This window comes from Balaenoptera borealis (genome assembly GCF_965194805.1).
Source record: "Balaenoptera borealis genome assembly, chromosome: 2".
Taxonomy (NCBI): domain Eukaryota; kingdom Metazoa; phylum Chordata; class Mammalia; order Artiodactyla; family Balaenopteridae; genus Balaenoptera; species Balaenoptera borealis.
This window is the reverse complement of record NC_138867.1, coordinates 107,603,841-107,626,191: the sequence shown is the minus strand read 5'-3', so window position 1 is coordinate 107,626,191 and position 22,351 is coordinate 107,603,841. Positions and strand designations below refer to the sequence as shown.

Below are 22,351 nucleotides of genomic sequence, written 5' to 3'. Positions count from 1 at the left end.
GCGCGGGCCTCTCACTATCGCGGCCTCTCTTGTTGCGGAGCACAGGCTCCAGATGCGCAGGCTCAGTAATTGTGGCTCACAGGCTTAGTTGCTCCGCGGCATGTGGGATCTTCCCAGACCAGGGCTCGAACCCGTGTCCCCTGCACTGGCAGGCAGATTCTCAACCACTGCGCTACCAGGGAAGCCCTTTGGTAGATTTTTAATGTTAATTTCTCAGCTTAGGGACATAGGGCCTGTGTATCACATGAAGTCAGACTTCTGTTCTGCAACAGAGCAGGCTTAGGTTTTCAGTTCCTTGTGGTTGATTATATTTCAACATACAGCTGTGAGTAGATAACAAACTTCCTCCTAGTTATTCCAGAAATTTCTTGTTTCCATTTCATTTGTGGAACAGTCTTTCGTAGCCCCTAGCTTTATGCATGAAGGTCAGTTCTAGCTCTCTGCTCCCAGGGTCCCATGGTCTAGTTTCCCTTCTGAAAGTAATCCAAGTCCCCAGCCATTAATCAATAACGTGTTCCTAGTTTCTGTTGAGCCTCTTGGCATCAGCTTCAACTCAGCATTTTCACTTTGAGTTACACTGGATGTCTGGCATCTGAGAATTTCCTTTTTTTTTAGTTTCAATCTGGACTACGTATTCAAGGTTTTTTTTTTTAATGGGGTGGGGGGGATTGTTATAACCCAACATTTCAACATTTTCACAGCAGCTTGGGAGATTTCCTGCATCCGATATGTCTTCTTTAAAGGCTCAAAGTCCTGGGTCATTGTCATTGGCAGGTTACTTCTTTGCCCAAAAATCTGCTAAGGGAGTTAATTCTAATATGGGAGGAGTAAGTTTCTAGTTATTTGATAATGCCTATTATTACTAATTCAATATCCTTTTTTAATGAAGATAAATCTTCAGAAATATTAAAAAAGACTTGAAGTTTGACAGTGTCACTGACTAAGGAAGAATATCAAGGACATATTTTTCACCACTATGTCATAATATTTGAAATTCTACCATTAGGAATCACTTTTATGTGGTTATTATTTTATTTCTAAGACTCTTAAAAATCAATATGTTATATTCAGTGATTAAGACCTCAAAAAATCATTTCCTTTTTGGCATTATCTTATTATCTTATTATATAGTTATTATAACTTATTATAACATAACTTATTATATAGTTATAAGATAATATCTTATTAACTTATTATATAGTTCTAATAACAGCTATCTAAAAAAACCCATGCACACAATATGCATGTTGATTTTGATGGGAATAAAGTTATGTGAGAAAGTTCAGACTACAAAACTATCTCACATGCAACGTTGTTTGCTAATTCTATAATTGGAGATGTATATGTATACATATACATATATGTGTGAATATATACACACACAGTATTTTAAATATTCTACAGCATAATTTATTTTTATATAACTACATATTTGATTTTAAATTCATTTCCTTTTTTTTTTTTTTTACCACAGTGCTAAATGCTTATGAACTTTAAAAAATATAGTATTTCTTAATTCTTGACAGTATAAGTAATTCAAAAATGTTGAGACAGAAGAAATAATTGAAATTTTAGGGGAGAAAATTTATTTTGCTCTTCAGATTTATCTTCCAAACTGTCAATTATATTTAGAAAGACTCTAGCCCTTAAAAATAAAAAACAAACAAACAAAAAAACCATGAGCTACAGCTTGTACAGATTTAGAAGTGGCATCCCTCATAATTAACTATAAACAACTCACCAGGCCTCGGGTTTTGCCTCTGTGCCAAGCTTGCTAGGTGAGTTTACTGAAAACAGTGGATTAGCAGATACTCAGTTATGATTTCCATGGGTTGCCAAACTATGTCCTTAAACTATCATTTAACATTCTGTATTTAGATAACTTTAAATTTTTACTTTTCCATAAAGAAGAATTTTTTTAGTTCATTTGTGGACTACAAAGTCATAGGAGTAGGAGGAAACAGTGCCCATTTCCTTTTGCCTCCCAAGCCCTCTGACTGTGAATTTGAGGCAAGCATGGTGTTATGGGCTGAATTGTGTGCCCCCCACTGCCCCCCGGAAGATCATATGTTGAAGTCTTAACCCTCAGTATGTAACTGTGTTACATTTGGAGGTAAGGTCTTTAAAGAAGTGCTTAAGCTAAAATGAGACCTTCATAGTGGCCCCTAACCCACTCTGAGTGGTGTCCTTAGAAGAAGAACAACAGGCACACATAACAAAGAAGGGCCATGTGAGGACACAGCAAGAAGGTAACCGTCTTCAAGTCAGGAAGAAAGATCTCAGAAGAAACCAACCCTGCCAACACCTTGATCTTGGACTTTTAGCCTCCAGAACTATGAGAAAATACATTTCTGTGTTCTAAGTCACCCAATCAGTAGTATTTTGTTATGGCAGCCTTAGCAAAGTAATATATAGAGTAATCACTCCTTGTTTTCAGTCTTCCACAGTAATTAATGGAAATCCCTACTGGAGTTTACTTTCTTACTAGTCTTAGAGGCCTGGTAAGGACAAGAACATATCCATTGACAAAAAATTAACAGGACAAAACACATAAGCACACTAGAGGAAATCTGTGTTTTCTAGAGACTGCAAAGGCAGCTGTATATCTCTTGCATGTGAGCACTTGGCTATTTTTGTTTCTTTGCTATACAGAATGTATCATGATCTAACCATGTATACTGCTTTAAAAACTGAGTCTGAGAGATGAATTTGGAATGAATAAAAGGTAGGTAAGAAATCGGTATTCACATTTTATTTTTCATTCCACTTCAATTTTTTCCAGGAAAATGGATAATTTGTTGCAAAAATAGTACATTTTTTTCTTCATGACTCTGGTTAAACCACCACTATGTTATTCTCACTTGTCACCGATCCTTGTCTGTGTCTATATTGCCATCAGTATACAGTTATGGGGGTTACAGTTGGGAAAACGATACTGCAACTATATTTCAGTGTATTTAATGCCTCTGTAGAAATCAACAAAGACATGAAGCCCTGATTCTGGAAATTATTTATCTGAGAAGTAAAGTAACCTTTAAAAAAAAAAAAAAAAGACAAAAACCCAGTAAAATATTCTATTTTTTCATGAATCTAATTTTTATTGCAAATATTTTATGAAATCAGAAAATTTTCACTGTGGGGATTTTAAAAATACATTTCATGGTGTTAGCTATTCTTCGCCCAGCTCCTCCTATAGCAATTTCTTTTGTTCCTTGCTATCTTTTCTCTTTGGTTACCAGCAATGATGTTAAAAATAAACAAATTCATTAGAAATTATAGTGCTGTCACAGATATTTGAAGGACAAAGATGGGAGGTAGTTTGTGTTTCCTTCTTTGCAGATTCCAGAAAATGTTTATAAAGTTAATTACCATAAAACAGTTCTGAGAAAATCATGTAAAAGAGGATCTAAATTGCCCATTTTGTTTACTTGACTTGTACTTGAAACTGTTTCCAACCCTGCTCTCACTTTTCACTTCAGATCTGCATTTTCAACTTACTTCTCACCAAGTGTACTTTTCATGTCCCATAGGCAAATCAAAGGCAGTGTGTTCAAAATCAAATTAATTCTCTTTCCCCCGCCTGCTCTTCAACAGCTTTCCCCTTTCGTGAGTGGCACCGCCTTCCACTCCCTCCCCAAGCTTTGGCATCTGACCGCGTTCTCCCCTGTTCCCTCTGCACATCTCCACTTCTCACTGTCTACTTTCCTTTTTCCTTCCCTGTTGTCTGTCCATGGGAGGCCAACACCTCCCACCCAGGTTCCTGCAGTAGGTCTCCTGGGCTCATCCTCTCCAGTTAACTTTCTACATTGCCCTCATTCTGACATTTCTAAAATACCAATCTGATTATATCTACAACTGTTCAGTGGTTACCATCTGCTCTTAGCAATACCTACCTCTTTAAACTTAGTTCTGGACACCTTTCTGTTCCAAAATATGCCCATGCTCATTTTTTTTTTAATTTATTTTTTCATTTATTTATTTTTGGCTGCGTTGGGTCTTCGTTGCTGCTTGCAGGCTTTCTGTAGTTGTGGCGAGCGGGGGCTACTCTCCGTTGTGGTGCAGGGGCTTCTCACTGCGGTGTCTCCTCTTGTTGTGGAGCACGGGCTCTAGGCACACAGGTTCAGTAGTTGCGGCACATGGGCTCAGTAGTTGTGGCTACCGGGCTCTAGAGCGCAGGCTCCGTAGTTGTGGTGCGTGGACTTAGATGCTCCAAGGCATGTGGGATCTTCCTGGACCAGGGCTTGAACCCCAGTCCCCTGCACTGGCAGGCGGACCCTTAACCACTGCACCACAAGGGAAGTCCCCTGCCCATGCTCATTTTTGAAGAAATGAACATTATACGCCTTTGCTTGATAGTCTCTCTCACCTGTACTCTTATGCACACTTTGTGTCTCAATTTATATGTCATTTCTTCTGGGAAACTCCCTCACCTGCTCTCAGCCTCAGTTAAGGACCCTCCTCAGGTGTTGTCACAAAGATGTGTATTTACCCTGTCTTAGCACTTTTCGTACTGCATTGCAAATGACTTTTAACTTGATTATGTCATCCACCAGTCTGAAAGTGCCAGAAGGCAGAGGCAATCTTTATGTTGTTCACTGTTCTGGGTGCACAGAGCCTGGCACATAATAGACGATGAATAAGTATTTATTAAATGAACAGATAAAAAGTAATTAGAAAACAAAAATCACACTATTTCTGATGGACCCCTTGTTTTGTCTTTTTGTTTGAATGTTTTAGAACTGTAACAGTTTACTCAAATGTGCTTGAAAAATCCAGAGGTTACCTTAAGTGAACCTTTATCTTATTCCTCATACAACTCTCAAGGACAGTGTGATGACAGGGTAGGAAAGTTAGATGGCTCTGATTCCAAATGGATCAAAACATCAACTCTTTCATCCATTCCTGTTACTTAATAATAGAGCAAATAAATAAGTGCCATGACTCACTGCTCTTCCCAAGTGTAATGTATTCTTCCCAATGGTTCCTAATTATTCAAGAGAAGTCTAGCGTTTTTTCCAGAGTACGTGCATAGAAAGTGAAGGATACATTTCTTTAAAAGATTGGATGGAGATTTTAAAAATGAATTGATGAATCAGAGCTGCAAATTGTTAGTAAATAAATGTGTGGGAAGTTTCTGACTTTGATCAAAGATTTTACTCAGGGAGAGTCCAGGTATATGTATGCCTCTTATTTTTCTGTCCGGAAACTATTAGGACTACTCCAAAGGAGTAGGAAGTTACTATCTGACAGAAAGATCAAGTTGGAGGCAAGAGTTCCTTTATTGTTTTGACGTTTATATGTTGATCTAGTGTTTCAATACAGCCCTTGTACATTGCACAGCTGTGTCTGGTGCAGGAGAGACTTGCCAGCATTAATGACAGTCAACAGCACAAAGAGTTCTTCTGCTGACCGCGCCTAGTGCTTTTACACTGATTAAATATTTAAGAACAGAAAGGTTCCTTATTTAAAGACAATAAAACATGCCAATCTAAATCAAAAAGTTTTAAAATGTCAGACATCTCTAAGACTTTGGGCTAATCATTCACCATTAGAATGATAAAAATAAACTAATTTTCTAAACTGAAACTGAGTTTTTTCTGTGCTGCTCTCAAGAATATATGAAGTGGGAAAGACTCCAGGGTAACATTCTCTTCTTTCAGGCTTTATTCCCAAAGGACACAGTGAGTGTTATATGGGGCCCCAAAAAAGCAGATGCTAGAAGAAAGCATTAGAAACTGCCTTTGAAGTTTACTACCAAGATCCAAGGTCTTGACAGACCAAATGTGTATTTGGTGCCTGCAAAAAAACCTGTATTCCTTTTACTGTTCCTAGAAGAAATGAAGGCACAACTCAACTCTTCTGAAAAAGGCTCTGCACTTTGGGAATTTTCATGGCTGACTTTGTGAAGCCTGCCCAGCCCTCCACGTATCTTGCTTCTTCCACTGCCAGCATCTTGGAACACAGGCCTTGGAGGGAACATAAGTGGCTTATTTCCTCCACTTCACTAACGTTTTATTCAGCATTCTGTTTCATCTTGATTTATCTTATTTTAAAAACAAGTATAAATGTTTTAATAGTTGATTTCAAGTTATTCATAGAAAGGTATACTGATCAAAACATGGTTCTTTTAAAATATTACTTTATTAAAATTATCACCATGTCATCAGGACATTGGAGGTAGAAAAACTTGAGAGGTGGTTTTTATTCTTGTTCTCTAGTAAAAGGGACTTATTTCTAAGTTCATTACAGAATTCAGTTCAAGATCACTATGGGTCAAAACTCAGCAAGGAGAAGAATGACCAGGTTGAAACCACAGAAGAATTGGAGACAGTTGTTTCTCGAAAGACATAAATTCCAGATTTTCTTGAAGCCAAATTTTCACTAAAGTCTTGAAGTACTCTTAAAAGATAAATGGACAGCCCATTTTATCTGCGGTTCAGAAAACACACAGATTGGGCATAGGACAGCCAAAATGATTAAGAATTTTGTCACTTGTTTATTTTCATCTATACTAAAATGGTTTCTTTGGCAATCCAACTGTATCCCCAGTAAAAAGTAAAAGGCTTATGTTTGTACCTCTCTGACTTTAATACATTTCGAAGTATATTGTGATTTAAAGCAGTGGTTCTTTCACTTTAAAAAAAAAAATCAGGGCCTGCTTCAGTGAAGGGGGATGGAGGGAAGCCAAAAGTTCTAGTCCGTCTACGTGGTTCATTCCTCCTTTTCAATTGATAAGAACTCAGTGATGACGAAGAAGAAAAAAGTAAACAATTTGTAGTTTGAGCTTATACACATGTGCTATGGGACAGTGCCCTCTACACCAAAAAATGATACATTTATTTTATCACACTTACCTTGATAGTGTGTTGCAACTCACTTAATCTGCACAAATTCAATTAGTACACCTACCAGCAAGGTGCATGTACTTAGTCATTTGATGGAGGTGCGCTGAGGGGGTGGTATGTGGGTTGTATACATCTTCTCTAGCATGAGCGACGTGGATGATTCCTATTTAAACCTCAATATGCACATATTCTAATAACTAGTTATTTGAAAGATATAAGCTAAAAACATCATTAATGCAAATATTCATTAACAGATCATGACCAAATAAGCTTTAACCAAATGATCCTCAGTAACCAAAAAATCCTCAGTAAATTAAATTGAAAATTATAAAGTGAAATTGACATTAATTTATAATTACAAAGCAAAACTCAACCACAAGGTTGATGAAGTCCTGAGAACAAAGCATACTAGTTGTTTACATGCATACCAGTAGCTTTCCAGTATTGCAAGAGTTGCCTCAGACTGACTACTTATAAAATACCTTCTTCCTGAAATTCTAACAATGTGCTAAGTTTAGTTTATGAACATCAAATATTAGTAATGCATACTAACTCATCTTCTGTTTAACTAGTAAAAAAATCTTCAATTCTTTATTAAAGTGAATGTGTATGGAATTGTACATCTTTGGCAATAAATGGAAGAAAGGATTCGTATTTTTGGATTAGTTGAAGGCCCTGCCGAAAGAACCTGGGGCTGTGGGCCATTCTGTCAGAAACCTAGGTGTAACAAACCGAGGACAGCTGTAGCCTCCTGGGCTGTGTGTTGAAGGGCCGGTGAACTTCTGAGAGCCAGAAGCATGCCTAATGGGGCATATCTGGTCATCCCTCAGGGATTGGGCTGCTGCTGGGATATTTTAGCTGCTTATGGGCTTTCAACCAGATGGCCTCCAAGGCTCCTGCTGACCCTAGGAGTTACCGTTTATGACTGACGAGGAGATGACTGCACATGTTTCTGCTCAGAGTTTTATAAGCTATACAGTTTATTTCAAACTGTTTTGGAGACAGATACCACAAATATGACCTGCTGGCTTCTGGGCTGTGTCTCTGAACTGTTACTCTGATGCCATTGTGGGTAACTTGTTTTTATATTCATTGTAAATTGGGAATGAGTTTTAATAGATGAAACAGAAGTAGTTCTATTAGCAATCCCTTTCCAAGTGACCATCCATTCTTAGTCCTTCACATGGCTCTTCAGGCCAATACTTAAGGAAGATACTTTAATTTTTAGTTTTATTAGAGCGCCGAAAACTGGTCAAAGAGCTGGACAGTTCTATCGTGGTATTCCTGTCAGAATATCCATATTATCTTAAAGATCAGCTCATGTGCTTGAAAACTACCAAATTTGTCCTCTCCCATATTAAAGCCATTTAATAAAATCTTTCATTGTTTCTCTTGAAACAAATATGTTTGAATTCAAAGATATGACACCAATACAACCTCATTTATTTTAATGTAGGTGGTGAAAAAATAAGCTACTTTATAAGGAGCTGTGTGACTTCCTGAACGTTTTCTTTTCCAAGAGGGAGTGACGCTGACTGGAGGACAGCATCTCCCATGGGGCAGGAGGAGAGAAGGTGGGTGAGTTATGCGGTGACCCCGCATCCTATAGGACACACAATGCTCCCATCTCCATGAATCACAACTGGTTTTTTAAAACAGACTCTGATTTCATCTTGATCTATCTAAGACAATGTTGAAATTAATGCTCTCTAAAATCTGGGCAACTGTATCTTTGTCCTTGCGTCTGTGGAATTCCATGAGAAAAGTGCTCAGAAAGAACTTCATTCAGTGAAAGGTTTGGGGAGTTTTGGAAACGCTCAAACAACACCTGTTTAATTTATATGAGCCCCCAATAAGGAAAACGTTAAGAACAGGAGTTTTGAAAGAAAATCTTTCCACATTATTTCACAGGTCCTGCTTCCTTTTTGAATGTTGCTTGTTTGCTTTTATAAATAATATTTTCTCCAGCTGGCACATTTAAACAGGATCCATTCAAATAAATTTCATGGGACATTGAGCAATTCCAGTCCCTTTCTCAGTCAAAACTAAGGGTTATGTTATTTGCTCTATCCCTCCCTTTGAGTGGCTAGGAAAGAAATTGTTGATATTATTGTTAATGTTTCAAAGAAAACTAAAGCTGCTAAGTGTTTTCTTAAGTGAAGCCCAGCTTTCAGCCTTGGTCATGTCCCTGAATATAGGCTCTTTTAGGTGTTACTACCATTTCTCAAAGAGCGAGGGGTGGTAATAGAAGTCTTAAGGCTTCCATTTGTTGGCTCTCATTTCTTTCCTGAGTATGTTCATGGTTAGGAATCTTGCTGTTGGGCTGAAGGTACATGCTGATACGAAAACCTCATTGGCCTGGTATGCTGGGTGGCATGAGGACTGAGCATTTTGGAAATGCCCATGATTTCCATCAGCAAAGAAAAAATTGGCTAGTTGGCAATTAAATATCAAATCAATAATGATTCTTTTGTGTGGGCACAGTTGGAACAGAAAGCCTTTCACCAATTTTAATAAAAACTCTGAAACGTGATTGTAAAGGAGGACTGGGGAAAATCCTATGACCTCCTTGGAACATATAAGAAGGACTCTCAGGGTGACCCTAGAGGTCAGAGGCGAATGGAGATTTGGGGATGGCTCCTTCCAAAGACACCATCGTGTTCTTACTGGCTGTTTTAGAAGTAAGGCAGAGACCTCAACAAGGCTTGAGAATAGAAGTTATTGGCTAGCATGGGGGAAAGTTGGCTCAGTACAGCTTTGTAGACTTTAACGCATACGTGGAGAGAGGCTAGTTCACTAGTAAAATAATCTTTAGTGTGGGGAATTGAACTGAGAAAATAAGTAGAGAGAGGAGCAGAATATATTTAACATTTAAGGACATATTAAAATGTGAATTCTAACAAGGTGGCATATGGAGACTTCTGGACTATACCAAGGGCGTATGGGTCAACCTCGCACTCAGTAATAAAAAGCAGAGGGCCCACTTTTAGGATATTGTGATTTTTAATTATACAAGAAACAACCATTCAATCAGAGACTTATAGTCAGAGATTTCTTTTCTTTTCTTTTCTTTTTAACGTCTTTATTGGAGTATACTTTATTTACAATGGTGTGTTAGTTTCTGCTTTATAACAAAGTGAATCAGCTATGCATATACATATATCCCCATATCTCCTCCCTCTGGCGTCTCCCTCCCACCCTCACTATCCCACCCCTCTAGGTGGTCACAAAGCACTGAGCTGATCTCCCTGTGCTATGCGGCTGCTTCCCACTAGCTATCTATTTTACATTTGGTAGTGTATATATGTCCATGACACTCTCACTTCGTCCCAGCTTACCATTCCCCCTCCCCATGTCCTCAAGTCCATTCTCTACGTCTGCGTCTTTATTCCTGTCCTGCCCCTAGGTTCTTCAGAATCATTTTTTTTTTTTTTTAGATTCCATATATATGTGTTATAGCATACAGTATTTGTTTTTCTCTTTCTGACTTACTTCACTCTGTATGACAGACTCTAGATCCATCCACCTCACTACAGATAACTCAATTTCATTTCTTTTTATGGCTGAGTAATATCCCATTGTATATATGTGCCACATTTTCTTTATCCATTCATCTGCCAATGGACACTTAGGTTGCTTCCGTGTCCTGGCTAATGTAAATAGTGCTGCTGTGGTACATGACTCTTTCTGAAGTACGGTTTTCTCAGGGTATATGCCCAGTAGTGGGATTGCTGTGTCATATGGTAGTTCTATTTTTAGTTTTTTAAGGAACCTCCATACTGTTCTCCATAGTGGCTGTAGCAATTTACATTCCCACCAACAGTGCAAGAGGGTTCCCTTTTCTCCACACCCTCTCCAGCATTTATTGTTTGTAGATTTTTTGATGATTGCCATTCTGACCGGTGTGAGGTGATACCTCATGATAGTTTTGATTTTCATTTCTCTACTGATTAGTGATGTTGAGCATCCTTTCATGTGTTTGTTGGCAATCTGTATATCTTCTTTGGAGAAATGTCTATTTAGGTCTTCCGCCCATTTTGGGGTTGGGTTGTTTCTTTTTTTGATATTGAGCTGCATGAGCTGCTTATAAATTTTGGAGATTAATCCTTTGTTAATTGCTTCATTTGCAAATATTTTCTCCCATCTGAGGGTTGTCTTTTCATCTTGTTTATGGTTTCCTTTGCTGTGCAAAAGCTTTTAAGTTTCATAAGGTCCCATTTGTTTATTTTTGGTTTTATTTCCATTCTCTAGGAGATGGGTCAAAAAGGATCTTGCTGTGATTTATTTCATAGAGTGTTCTGCCTATGTTTTCCTCTAGGAGTTTTATAGTGTCTGGCCTTACATTTAGATCTTTAATCCATTTTGAGTTTATTTTTGTGTATGGTGTTAGGGAGTGTTCTAATTCCATTCTTTTACATGTAGCTGTCCAGTTTTCCCAGCACCACTTATTGAAGAGGCTGTCTTTTCTCCATTGTATATTCTTGCCTCCTTTATCAAAGCTAAGGTGACCATATGTGCGTGGGTTTATCTCTGGGCTTTCTATCCTGTTCCATTGATCTATATTTCTGTTTTTGTGCCAGTACCATACTGTCTTGTTTACTGTAGCTTTGTAGTATAGTCTGAAGTCCAGGAGCCTGATTCCACCAGTTCCGTTTTTCTTTCTCAAGATTGCATGGCTGTTCGGGGTCTTTTGTGTTTCCATACAAATTGTGAAATTTTTTATTTTAGTTCTGTGAAAAATGCCATTGGTCGTTTGATAGGGATTGCATTGAATCTGTAGATTGCTTTGGTACTCTAGTCATTTTCACATTGTTGATTCTTCCAAACCAAGAACATGGTATATCTCTCTATCTGTTTGTATCATCTTTAATTTCCTTCATCAGTGTCTTATAGTTTTCTGCATACAGGTCTTTTGTTTCCTTAGGTAGGTTTATTCCTAGGTATTTTATTCTTTTTGTTGCAAGGGTAAATGGGAGTGTTTCCTTAATTTCTCTTTCAGATTTTTCATCATTAGTGTATAGGAATGCAAGAGATTTCTGTGCATCAATTTTGTATCCTGCTACTTTACCAAGTTCATTAATTAGCTCTAGTAGTTTTCTGGTGGCATCTTTAGGGTTCTCTATGTATAGTATCATGTCATCTGCAAACAGTGACAGCTTTACTTCTTCTTTTCTGAGACTCAAATCAATAGAATTAGAAATGAAAAAGGAGAAGTAACAACTGAAATACAAAGGATCATGAGAGAATACTACAAGCAACTATATGCCAATAAAATGGACAACCTGGAAGAAATGGACAAATTCGTAGAAAAGCACAACCTTCCAAGACTGAACCAGGAAGAAATAGAAAATATAAACAGACCAATCACAAGCACTGAAATTGAAACTATGATCAAAAATCTTCCAACAGATAAAAGCCCAGGACCAGATGGCTTCACAGGTGAATTCTATCAAACATTTAGAGAAGAGCTAACACCTATCCTTCTTAAACTCTTCCAAAATATAGCAGAGGGAGGAACACTCCCCAACTCATTCTACGAGGCCACCATAATCCTGATTCCAAAGCTGGACAAAGATGTCACAAAGAAGGAAAACTACAGGCCAGTAGCACTGATGAACATAGATGCAAAAATCCTCAACAAAATACTAGCAAACAGAATCCAGCAGCACATTAAAAGGATCATACACCATGATAAAGTGGGGTTTATCCCAGGAATGCAAGTATTCTTCAATATACGCAAATCAATCAATGTGATACACCATATTAACAAATTGAAGGAGAAAAACCATATGATCATCTCAATAGATGCAGAAAAACTTTTGACAAAATTCAACACCCATTTATGATAAAAACCCTTCCGAAAGTAGGCATAGAGGGAACTTACCTCAACATAATAAAGGCCATCTATGACAAACCCACAGCCAACATCGTCCTCAATGGTGAAAAACTGAAAACATTTCCTCTAAGATCAGGAACAAGACAAGGTTGTCCACTCTCGCCACTATTATTGAATATAGTTTTGGAAATTTTAGCCTCAGCAATCAGAGAAGAAAAAGGAATAAGAGATTTCTTTTAATTTCTTAATTCCTTGCTGTAAATGGGTACTTGCCTATATTTAATAAAAGTTCTATTTCCAAAAAAAAAAAAAAAAAGCAGAAAAGCAGAGGGCCTTTTTCTGACCGAAGACCTGGGCAGGTGGTAGAGGAAAGAGGTGTGGTTGCAAATAGCCCCAGGCTTTGTCAATATCAACTGTACCCACAGATGTGAAAAGATGGACTTTCCCCATACAAAGTGTTGGAGAAACACCTGTATGGTCAGATGACCATGTGTACCAGCGCTTTCAGTAACTACTCAGAGCACAAGTACAAAACAACCAAATGCCTTCGTAGACACTATTAGGGGAGGGGCAGGTTTGCCTGCATTTCTCTCTGGCGATGCAGAGCCGATAGGCAAGGTATTTCATTGGGTTGGGGCACTTCTTGAGGAGCATTAAGGGATACTGTTTCCTTTTCTCCCTGGAAATCTTGCCTTGAGGCCTGGCTCTGAGGATGGTATCCAGCGTGCAACATAGACATAGTCTAACCCTGAAGCTAGATATCGCTCACTGTGCCTCAGGGGCCTGAGGACCTGTCGCAGTGTCTGGCCCTGCAGTAGCAGCGCCTCTGCTTGAGGGCCATCTTATCTGTCATGCTTCAGAACCCTTTACCTGCAGAGATCTGTGCTGTAAAACCAAGCATGTGGGCTTTTCTTTTTCTGGAGCCTCTGGTGTAATGTCCTTCCCCAGACATTCCCAGAGCTCACTCCCTCCCTTTTCTGCTTTGGTATTATCTTACCAGTGAGACCTTTCCCTGTCACTCTATATAAAATAACCCCCCTCTCCTAGGATCGACCCAATTCCCATACTGTATTTTCCTGTTAAGCCTTTTTGTACCATCTGACATTTTATACATTTACTAGTTTGTTTGCTTATTACCTTTCTTACCCCACTAGAATATAAGTTCCATGAAGGCAGGGATTTAGCCTATTTTGTTTACTGCTATTTCCTACCATAGGCATCCTTTAAATATTTGGGAAATAAATGAGTGAGGTCTTATGCTAAGCTTTTAACTCTGATCTCTCTGTTTCCTCAGACTGTTAGGCAGTTTGGGCATCAAGGGAATGACAGATGGAAAGGGCTTTTTTTTTTTTCTTTGCAAAGGATGTAATCTGAATGGGGCCAGGGTCCTAAGGTTAAACAATGTACCCACGGGACAAAGTGAAAACCTCTTCATTCTGAGAAGGGCAAGCAGTTTTCAGTGTTTCTTGATTATTAGGTGATAAGGCAGGGTCCTATCAAGCTCAGAATATTGCCCTTGGTGGAGTAGCAATGGCAAGTTTCTTGTCCTTAGGGGAAAAGAATCAGGACAGTTGATTCAAATGTGGCCTTAGAAAATGCCAGAGTCCAATAGTTATTGACTTGTCTCTAGATTTTAATTTATTTAAATCTTCCCTTTACTGTCCCTTGATTTACATTTTGGAAACCAAGGTAGCGACTAGAGCTTGGGAAATATGTATAGTTATTTCAAAATTAAGTTTTATAGTATGATTCATAATTGACTGGATTTTTTGTTAGCCCATCTGTTCCATGGTTTCTGGATACCACCTTTTATGTGAAGTCTCTCGTGGCAGTTACAGTCAGCTGCCATGGAGGAAGTAGTCAGCCATTAGGAAAGGTTCTTTAAACATCAGAGGACTTAAGACCACCTAGGAGGTACCTGATCTTCCAAGTTTCCTTCTTCTCTGTCACTCTAAATTTCACATGCCAGGGACAGTAGTTCTGAGGTGGGCTTTATGACTTCCAGCAGGATGCCTGGATAAACTCATAGCTTCAATGTTGGTAAAAAGGAGATAAACCCATAAAGTCCAGGAAAACCTGGTTGCCCAATCCCACATTAAAGATGCCTAGGGAGTTTAGAAGAGGTTCACGGGATCCTTAGAAAGATGAGTTCTCTAACCTCCTGTAGAACTGGATCAAGAAAAGGGGCTGAGAAGATTTCTGGATTTCTTAAAAAAGAGGCTGGCCCTTAGATGACTCCTCTAGCCTCAGGATGCCCTACACAAGTCACAACACCTTCTACTGTTAGCACTATGGCCTCAGTCAGTGGCATTCTGGAGCCAGCTCGTACAGGCTCGCGAGAGCAAGTTGTTAAATTTCAGGAAAGTTAGGAGCTGGATGATCTAACATTGGTATCTTAAAAAGGGCCAGAGTGGGTGGGAGTATGAATTTAAACCACTGAAATAGGCAAACACTATAAATTGGGGCTCTTCCCCCTCTCCCAAGAGCTGGTAGTTAAACATTCACCAACACACCACTAGCCCTTAGTCATCACTTAACATTACTGTGACAGTTTGCCTGCTTGGACTTTGTGTGTGTGTATGTGTGTGGAGACAAATGTAATATGAGTATATTATGGGGATAGGAGGATAAAAGGATGTTTGAAAAAATATTAGCCGTATGGTGAACAGAGGGCCTGGGAAGTGTGATCTAAAAGCTAATGAGACATTTTTATGTTAGAATATATTTAGACTAATTCTTGTTATAAATTTCACTAGTTTAAGAGTAGATCATTAAAAAGAATTATTATAAAGATGCCTATGACTTATTGATAAGGGGCCAAGATGGTACATATAGTTGGAAACTGATACATGTGGAAGATCATATTTTAATAAAAACAAACAAAATCATACCAACTTTAAAAAATGTACATGTGTATATGTATTTTTCTATGTTACGGAGTATAGAAATTACATGCTATTGACATAAGTAGTGAGAAGGTAGGAAGAAAAAGAAGGAAATTTTAAAATTCATATACCTCTATCTTATTGGCCTTTTAGCCAAGTATTCATTGGTTACATTTTGGAGTTGCAGAGCAAGGGCCTAGCAAAATGACTTTTAAAGAGTGACTTACTTAGAAATGTCAATAATATGAATGAAATGTCATAAACATAGGTGAAAATTTTTGAGAGAAATAATCTTCTTTCAACTTCACGTACAACATTCGCAGCATTAGCTACTCAAAATAGGAAAAATTTAAAATAATAGAAATCAGTAAGTGTATGAAGATGATTGTACATGAAATGCTAAGGTTAAATGAAAAATATTAGAGGGTGTGTGTATGTTTGTAAGTGCTTTAAAATCCTTTGTGAAAACAAAAAAGGATAAAGCTATCCCGGAAAATGGAGACCAAGGCTGCTTAAACACATACAGGCACCATGTAGACAATGGCCAATTAATTTGTGCTGAGGAACTGGAGCCTAAGTGTCTTTCTGCCTGTCCCAAGTAAGACACAATGACTCTCTAACCTTGGACCAGCTCTTGAATCTCCCTGTAAATTGTGGGGATCCAAGGAGAGAGTAAGCTTCTTTATGAAAGGATCTCAGAAGCCATGATGCAGTACATACAATTTAGCAGTAGAGATATGTAAACAAACAAAAACCATCAGGAGGCCTGGCTCCTATGCTCATATTCACTGTGGTGTTAAATGTTTGCTGAGATGTAAGCTTTCATTTCAGATCTTTAAAGCATATTATAGAAGTGACCACCCAGACTCAATAAAAGAGAACATATATAGTTGTATCACCAACTCCACCACATCAGATAAAGGCGATCTCCCTATAATCTCAACTATTCCTCTGGAAATAACATAGATTGTTTACTCTACCAGAGAGCCACCTGTATTTGTCTGTCTATCAGACTTTAAAGATAATGAGAGTACAGGGCCAGGAGCCTAAAGCTGGGTCTGTTGACATAATTAGGTGGTGACTCTCCAACCCCCAAAGTTCTTTTAGGGATAAGAGAGAAACAGACACCTCTTGCTCTATAAGGACATTTCTTTTTAGTTTGATTCCTAGTAATATTTGCCAAATTTGTGTCCTCTCTGCTGTTCAGTGGTTACTTAATTTGGGGATGACAGAGGATCTTTACCTGGGACATGGGCTTAAGCACTTCTAGAAAAGTGGCTCTGCAACTGATATGAGTAGACCTGTAATAAACACTTTACAAAACAAATAATTCCAGGATTCACTTCAACAGCTAATAACTTCACCAGGAAAGCCCAGCACCACTAAATTCTTTACTGCGAATCCCTGATACAGTGTACTAAGAAATTGCTGTCTTTCCTCAAATGCAATAGAAGAAGATGCCATGACCTGAAAGTCCCAGCATTGCCCACCCCAGTCAGTTTCTGAGGAAACATCTAATAGCATAGCCAGCTATAAAATTATGACATGTCTGTTGGCCTTTTACTTCAGTCTTCTCCTCAAGATATCATTTAGGCTTTCACCTCTTCTTGCCTCTGCACAGTCTGCTTCCTCTGCCTGGATCTCTTTCATGCTCACCCCCATTTTCACTTGGCCAATTCCTCCTCATAATTTAATTCTCAGCTCAGGTATCAACCCCATACATGAAGGAGCAATCCTCATCTCTAGCCTGGGTTAGGGATGCTTCCTGTGAGTTCCCCTATAGTAATTTTTGATTACTGCAATAACGTGCGATATGACCCGTGTATTGTCAATCTCTTTCTTATAGCAGTGGTCCTTTAAAAAATTTTTTTTATTGGATTATAGTCGATTTACAATGTTGTATTAGTTTCTGGTGTACAGCAGAGTGAATCAGTTATACATATACATATATTCACTCTTTTTTAGATTCTTTTCCCATATAGGTCATTACAGAATATTGAGTAGAGTTCCCTGTGCCATACAGTAGGTCCTTATTAGTTATCTATTTTATATATAGTAGTGTGTATATGTCAATCCCAATCTCCCAATTTATCCCTCCCCTCCTTACCCCCTGGTAACCATAAGTTTGTTTTCTACATCTGTAACTCTATTTCCATTTTGTAGATAAGTTCATTTGAACGCCTTTTTTAGATTCCACATGTAAGCAATATCATATTTGTCTTTCTCTGCCTTATAGTAGTGGTTCTAAATTTTGGTTGCACATTACAGTGATCCAAGGAGATTTGTAAAGTCTTAATGCCCTGTCTGCACTACAGACCAATGAAATCAGGGTCTTTGGGGATGGAACCCAAGATTCAGAGTTTTTAAAGCTCTCAAGTCGATTTCAATGTGTAGCCAAGGTTGAGAACCACTGCATTAGATGGCAAAGTCCTAGAGGGTGGGCTGGCTCTTTTGTGCATCAACCCAGTGCACAAGCCTATCTGATGACAAAATTTTGTTAAATTAATAAATTAATACAAGTTAGAATATTTTAGACTTTTACCAAGTTATATTAAGAGGTATCAAATTATTTTTTTCTGGAATACAAGTGGGTTAAAAGTAAAAAATACAAATATCATATTTACTAAAAATCATTAAGTCCATTGGTTTTACATCAATTATTTAGGAGAAAGCTGTTGTGTTTTTTTCATATATGATATTCTGAAGACTCTTCTGATAGTATTCTATAGTATTTTTATGTACATTTTCTAAGGTAAAATAATGAATTTGAAGAATTGTGAATTTGTATTAGTACTTCTACAGTGTTATAGTTTAGATTATATGTGTAAGGCCCAGGTTCACTGTTTCTCAGAGTTCTTCACAGGCCAGCTGCATCCACATTAAAATATGTTTCCAGACTCCATCCCAGACCTAGATTTAGATTCTTTGGCAAAAAATGAGACATCTACTTGCATCTTTTCTCTTTTTTATTGAAATATAATTCATATACTATAATATTAATGCTTCTAAAGTATACAATTCAGTGGTTTTTATATATTCACAAAGTTGTGCAACTCTCACCACTATCTAATTACAGAAAATTTTAATCAACACAAAAAGAAACCTCTTCCCATTAGTACCCATTCCCCAACTACCACCTATCACTCCCTCAGGCCAATAGCAACTAGTAATCTATTTGCTATCTCGATGGATTTGCCTACTCTGTACATTTCATATCAGTAGAATCATACAATATGTGGATTTTTGTTTCTGGTTTCTTTCACTTAGCATTGTATTTTCAGGATTCATTCATCTTGTAGCATGAATCAGTACTTCATTCCTTTTTATGGCTGAATAAAATTTCATTGTTTAGGTGTACCACATTTTTTATGGGATAGTCATCAGTTGATGGATATTTGAACTGTTTCACTTTTGTCTATTGTCAATGATGCTGCTATGAATATTTGTTTACAAGTTTTTGTGTGAACAAGTTTTCAATTCTCTCAGACGTATACCTAGGAGTAGAATTGCTGGGTCATATGGTAACTCTTCTACCTGTATTTTAAACAACCTTTTCAGGTGATCCTAAGACTCACTGAGATTGAGAACCGCTTTCCTAGTGTCTCTATTTCCTCCAAGGCACTGCACCTGCAGTCTTAACAACTGCTAGCTGGTGTGAAATTGTACCTGCTAACAGGTGGAAAAGAAGGACAATCATAGCATCCAATCAATGATTCATAAATAAAAAGATAACTGCTAAGCTAGTATAAATAACTAATAGTATCACACTGCTGTCTTTGACAAATTTAAATCCTGATATAGTAACAGACAAGATTTAAAGAAACAAATAACTAGTAGTAAGTCAATCATTAAGAACTCTAGTATCCTCCTAGGCTACAGTTAAATTTGCCTTGATTTATTTTTGTCTGGTCAGGCGCCCCAGGAACCAGATTCTGGGTTTGGTAGGTATGGTGGAAATATGCCGTTTTTTTGCCTTCCAAACATTTTGAGCATTTTTTCTAAACTTGGAGGTTTCCCTACCTATGAGCCCTCACCTTCTCAAGGTAGAAGCCTAAAATTCACTTGCCACCTCCCTTGCATCCTCAGTGCATGCTTGAGCCCTGCTCTCCACCAGTCAAAAGCATCCATGCCAGAATTCAGATCAGAACACTTTCGGGTGCACTCCACTCACAGCAGAAACACCCTGTACACAAGCAGAGGTTCTAGAAGAAGCTTCCAGGGCTGGCGTCAGAGGTACTATTTGGGGCAACATGGTGGTAGATGGTTCCACCAGGGAAGTTCTATGTAATTTAAGCATCATTCCCAGCTTCAGTTTCCAAGTCTGGCCCTCTGGCCCTCCTAGAGAGTTTGGAAGTCACTCATGATCTTCATTTAGTTCCTATTCTGCTTAAATTGGTTGGAATGTATTTCTGTTAAACAAGAATACAATTGGTATCACAGGACTCTACCTTAGAGGCCCCACTGATGCTGAACTGTCAGTAGAAGCTTGCCCCAAATACACTGGTTAGCTTTAGGGCCCTGGCAAATCTCTTTGACAGAAAAGCCCTCCTTTTTGGGTTCAGTTTGACAAATGGTCTCTACCACTCAGAGTATAAGAAGTTTCACTGATGCAATCTGAACACTTTGTGATATTTGACACTAATTATAAAATATTTGCCTACACAACAGTATGCTGATTTCTAAGGTACTCTCTGCAAAACACTAATTCTGAATCATGATCTCTTTGCCAAGTCCATCAGTCTAATAAGTTTAGGTGGTCTTATTTCTTAATCAACCTCCCTGTCCCACTACCTTTCTTGAACACATATGTATGTACAACAACAGCTTTAAAATACAATGTCTAATAGCTTTATCTAAGCATCAAGGATAAATGGAAAGTTTTAAGGAAATATATGAATCTGTGATTTTTGAACTTTGTATATACATGTTGTATACTTAATAACACCTAATCAAGAATATATCCAGCCATTGCTTTCAACAAATTCCTTCCTATACTTTCTGATATAAAGAAACTCCTTAGACTCTAGTGGGCAATCTGAAAGGCCCATAAGAAGATGGTTTCTGTGAGGTCAAAGATAAATCCCATGCAAGAAACTGTGAATGTACTGAAATGTACTGTTTATGTCAAACCTGATTCTTTCCCCAATACCCTCCATCCTCAAACAGACTACTGCACATAACGAAGAGACCAGGTTTTGAGTTTCTTAAATCCCTCTGAAATGAAATCCAGAAGAGAAGTAGTACTTCTGTTGATGTTTTGACATTTCATCTTTATCTACTTTGGGTTTGGTTTGCTCTGGCATGTGGGAGTCCACAGGAAATGTCACAAATATCAATTGATACTTTCTAAAATATATTGAAGCTGATGTCTATAATAGCTCCCAAGGCACACAGTATATGCATACACCATATAGACCTAAGAATACATCTGTGAACCTACAGTTTCAGACTGAGAAACACCAGCCTGGAGCCTTGCTACTGTGCATTTTTAAGGCAACACATAGTCATTGCAAAAAGAGAGAGACCCTGCTGTCATAATGTTTATTCATGAGGGCTGTAGAGAATTTTATTTTTAGGCTAGAAAATTTTCCCAGAACATATGCTCTTGAAAATAAAAATAAAACAAATAAAAATTCATCCATGAAAACTAATCACAATTAAAGTATCCTAAGAAAACAAATTTGGCATACTTATTTTGAATACAATTGTTTATCCTCAACAATGTTTAAGACAGTGCAGATACATAAGACCTGAATGGGGGAGCAGTGGGGTCCAAGTGGCATATAATTTTACTGGTGTGAATGCCCAAAGGGTCACACTTGAAACTGACCAGCAAAAGATCCATTTGCTAGGAAGTCATCCTGAAGTCTAAAGTCTTATCCTGAGATCCACGGCCGAAAGACAAAGTAAACACCCCAGGCAACATACTTTTGGAGAAGTCATGGAACTATCTTCAAAATGTTACTGAGTCTCTCCAACTAAACTTTGAACTATTCCAATACGCTAAAAAAACTACACATTTATGAGGAATTTAACATGCTAGTTTTTCAGGCTGAAATCCACCTCAATCCTAGGTTTCCATCCAGTGTAACTTTTGTCTACAGCAATGACTAGCTAAGGGTTTTAAGGGTTACTGTGATAAAGCTCTTTAATTACTTTTCTTGCCTCATGAGCTCTATCTCCAAGGGTGTGTATGTTTCAGGTGTGGAAGAGTGTTCAGGGGGAGACATTCCCGTGAGCTCAAACTGGACATAGCTTGTTTTTAATGCTCAATGCAAACATCTGGCAGTGTTCTCATTAGCAATTCCACAAAGCAGAATAATGCCTCTTATTCTCACTTCTGCCCAGTCCCTCTTCTGAACTTCCAGTCTGACTGTTTGCATTGTTCCGGCTCCCACCCACACCCTGGTGCGCCCTGCTTTCTCCCCTCCTCGGACAGCAGCCTCCCTGTTTGATCTCCAGGGTTCTTCCTCCTGCTCCTCCTCCTAACACTTCCTCTTCACTGCTTCTTCCGTAAAGACAGACAATAACAATTCAATCAAGAAAGGCAATTCAATAACAATAACAATCAAGTCTCCCTGCACCCAATAAGCCCGGAGGACGAGAGACTGGCTTGTTAGGATCAGCACAAATAGTTGAAGAATGAACAATTAATAACAACATCTTTTGGTTTTGCATTCCTTAGCCTCTTCCTGGAATCTTGTGACTGACTTCTTTCTGTGAGAAGCTCAAGTTCTCCTTAGTTTCTGCCACACAATTGCCATAAATTTTTAATGAAACAAAGT

The 22,351-nt window shown here is 38.2% G+C and overlaps 2 long non-coding RNA genes across 4 annotated transcripts in view; one reads left to right on the top strand and one right to left on the bottom strand.

The window, feature by feature from the left end:
* Positions 1-22,351, bottom strand: part of LOC309623678 — a 423,847-nt gene that overhangs the window by 73,931 nt on the left and 327,565 nt on the right. The gene's annotated exons all lie outside the window — the stretch shown is intronic.
* The window catches only part of LOC309623671, a 386,864-nt gene that overhangs the window by 95,465 nt on the left and 269,048 nt on the right, over positions 1-22,351 (top strand). For 2 of the 3 annotated variants that reach the window (XR_014241446.1, XR_014241447.1), the window contains one exon: positions 8,302-8,419. This is a non-coding gene — a long non-coding RNA (uncharacterized lncRNA). Of the gene's footprint in view, positions 1-184; positions 8,420-22,351 lie in introns of all 3 variants that reach the window. The other variant, XR_014241448.1, reaches the window with a different exon arrangement.